We start from the raw sequence: 3,884 nt of genomic DNA, 5'->3' as shown, positions 1-3,884 counted from the left end.
AAATACTTGAATTTTTTGTATCTACAGGATATAACACTTAGAAATGTTAAATCTTTTTCTTACCTGGTGTACATTTTCCCGTTGTTGTTTTTCTCCAACTTTATTTATTTTTAACTGTCTACAAGAAAATAATAGTGAGGTGTAATTAATTACTGGCATCACTTTTTTTTAAAGACACATTTACCTCTGAGTTAAATTAGGGGTTTTAAAGTGTGCTTCATTTTTTGATTAATTATAAATTTTAGTGACAGTTTCACAATAATATTTCATTATAGTGTTGTCAGCCGTGGCCATATTTCATTACTGACAACATTATCTTTAACTTATTCATAAAAGCATCGAAATGTTCTTCTCCCTGCTCGCTTTTGCTTTTTTTGAAATGTTACATATAATAAATTTTATAATAAAGCAAGACCGTGGCTCCAGTCTTTATTTCCTGTTAAACTTTTAAACTAAAATAATCCAGCTTCTTTCCATCATCAGCAGTCTTTTATTTCACTTTACAAAAACTGTTGCCACACATAAAAATGAAATATCAAACATCACACATGTGACAAGTGGATCGTATGTGACATCACAACACAGACAAATAGGACTTTTTGGGAACCACTTTTTGTACATGGAAGATAGATGTATTTACACATGTACACACAAAATCACATTATTTGACATATTTACAACAGTTACACAAATTCTAATTGTCACAAATGGCAACGGCACAATAACAGAGCATTCTCAGACATTAGATGTTCAGAGTGAACAAACAGGAAATGTTTTTCCTTTATTTTATTTTTTCTTGGAATGAAATAAACTTTATAAAGCTTCAATTGTAACAGTAGAGCCCGTATAGGAGAACTGCATGTATATCAAAACCAGTGCAGTAAAATGCATTGGTCTTTATTATATTTACTTGGTTTTAACCTAAAATCTGTAGGTGTTGGGTCCTTTATATATTCTCATTTTATAATTTCTAAAAGGAAAAAAATATATAGGATCTCTAAAAATTGGTGAAAATATAGAATTTTAAAGAAGATTTTATTCTTTGATTGAACCTCCACATGGTGCGTCTACATATTCTGACTGGCAGTTGAACAAGAAGCTACTTACAGTACATGATATTGAATAACAGCTAACAACCATGCAAGCTCTTGGATCAGAATGGACGTGAATTCGGCAATTTCAATGCATAATTGTCCTTTAATTTAAAGCAACAGTCAACAGTAACACTTGATAGCAGCTGGGAAGCATTACAGGCATGTTGGCGGACTCATTGGCTTTTTTATGGGTGTAAAATAGCTTTTTTTTATTATTATATTTTCTCAACCTGAAAGAAAATACAAACTAAATCTGAAATCTCCATAAAACATGCTGTGGGTGTTTGCGGATCTAAGACAGTGAATTTTTATAATGTTGAAGATACCCAGCTCCACCATCACCTCAAAATGTTTTAGAATGAAACAACCAGAGAGCAAGTCCCAAGGTGATGCCCTCTAAAATTTCCGGTTTGGTCATAAAATAGCTTAACCTCTCATGCCAAAGGAGGGAGGCACTTAATAGATAATCACCATAATCATGTTGCTCTAAGACTTAATTTACATATTCATTGTCCCCAGAGGATTAGATCTAATAGAAAAAAAGAAAAATTATCGTGAATTTACACGTAAATCACACCAAAAGCAATGGATACATTAAAATAGTGGACATTTTCCATTAAAATGCTGTGTATTTTTTATGTAAATATATGTAATTGTAAGTCTAAGTGCTCGGTTCTAAGTGCCATCTTCAGTGTAACTAATGACCTCTCTGTGAAGCGTGCTGTGGATATTCATGGTCCCCAGAGGATGTCTCAGTTAAACTTTGATTGTGATGATTGCATTACCCCTTCTCCCAGTGCCATCACCAGCTCAGATTTTCTGCACTGTGCAAAATGAACTAGTACAAACCAATTTAATGGAGAGCTTGCTATGAAAATGTCCCCATTCCTGCTCCCCAGAGGAGGTATCTTTACATTTTTCTTTATAAATTATCCAGTTTGTCTTTTTGTGACCCTTTAGGCCAAATTATAACTTTTGAAAAGATTGGTGTGAAACTTCCTGTGGATATTCATGGTCCCCAGTGGACAATGTGATTACAGCCCATTCTTAAAACTATCATCAGCCCAAACTTTCTGCTTGCTAGCTTGTTCTTGTCCTCTAAGCACCCCAACAGCTACATCATGATTTTGAACACAAACAAAACAAACTGTTGGCCAGATTGATGTAAATTTAGTGGGGGTGGGGTGGAGGGGGGGGGTCCTCTGCATTCATTCTGTGATTGTTTTTAGTTAAAGTACAGTATATGAACACTACACTATATGAGTAAATGTACTGGACCACACCTCTTAATCTTTAAATAGAGGTGTTTTCAGTCCTATTGCCATAAGCTTATCACATTAAGCATCTAGCCATGCGACCTGCCTTTGTAAACATTTGTGAAAGAATGGGTCACTTTAAAGAGCCCAATGAATCTGAACACAGTACAGTGATAGGATCCACAGCAACAAGGTATTTCATGAAATTTCTCCCTCCTAGAAATTATATGATCAGCTGCAAGTGGCGCAGCTCCTGTAGGTGTGGTGTGTAGGTGTCCCATTACTTGTGTTCATATAGTTTTTCTTGTCTTCATATTTATGTGTTTCTCTGTAGTAGACTGACTGACAGTCACTTTAAACAAACTGGACCCTGGACTAATCTCTTGGGCTTCTTGGTCTATGTTCAGTAATCTGTCTACAATTCTGGTGAAAGTTAACAAAATGTTTAGGTCTCTAGGCCCAGTCTCTTATTTTGAATGCCTTTTGAATTTCTCCTAGCTCTTTGGGATTGGTTGGATCCCAGTACAAAAAATAAGCATTGCCTTCTTCTGTGGTCAAAAACAAAGCAAAACAAAAATATAACAGATTTGTGTCAGATATGCATAAAGTCATAGCCCAGCCCCAGTCTATAAAAAGGTAAGAGGAAGCTGATGCTTCATGACTTGCAAAACATGAATGGATGGAGAGCAGATGGATTGATGAAAGCCCAGGAAATGGAGAAACATACAGTAGATGGATGTCTGCAGGAAGAATGAGAGAGAGATAGATGACAGCAGCTGAAACTAATCGTCCGGCTCCAGAACTAAATCATTTTTGCCCTCAGACCCAAATGTCCACTCAGATCTGACAGTGGAGGTAGGTGAATGCTTTTTCAGTCTGACACTTTCCGTTCATTTTCCTTCTGCTCAATCCATATCGATACTCTGCCCACCATTATATAAACAGCTCTGAGCTACACATGCAACACAGATTTGATCGTGTCTGTTTTTAAAGGTCGCTTTGGAAAGCTAATCGTGATTCTGAAACTCTTTGTTGTCAAAGTGCTTATCAATCATGAGAAGGAACACGTTTCCCTTTGTTTGGTAGAAACATGAATACGTCTTTATGTATTTTCTAAAGTGAAAACAAAAGTGTGAACTTATATGTGAGTTTATTACTGAAGAGCTGCACACATTTTGCATGTGACACATTTAGTGCCACATGCCTCCAACATTTCCTTTTAAGGATGAACATTGTTCTTTAACAATTTAATTGTCATGTCCTTTCCTGTTTGTGTCTCATGACGTCCCTGTGGTCTTTAGTAACAGCACAATGTGGTCTTTGGTGACCAAGAGTACAGACAAAATTAAAAGATTTTTAAAGAGTCATTCTTATTCTTACTCATAAGACAGCATGTTACAGGTACTTGAAACATGCACAAAGAAATGTCAGAAATCAATCATCAGTGAGCTTTTTAACACTTTAGCACTAAAAATATGTTATGCTTGCAAGCCTTGCATAGAGATGACTACACTATAGTGGGTCTGGTAGAGCT

Source organism: Diplotaxodon limnothrissa, linkage group LG15, assembly GCF_057381915.1.
Source record: "Diplotaxodon limnothrissa isolate DT_005_m linkage group LG15, D_limnothrissa_male_GT1.1, whole genome shotgun sequence".
Classification (NCBI taxonomy): Eukaryota; Metazoa; Chordata; class Actinopteri; order Cichliformes; family Cichlidae; genus Diplotaxodon; species Diplotaxodon limnothrissa.
The sequence above is the reverse complement of the archived record's forward strand: the minus strand, read 5'-3'. Positions refer to the sequence as shown.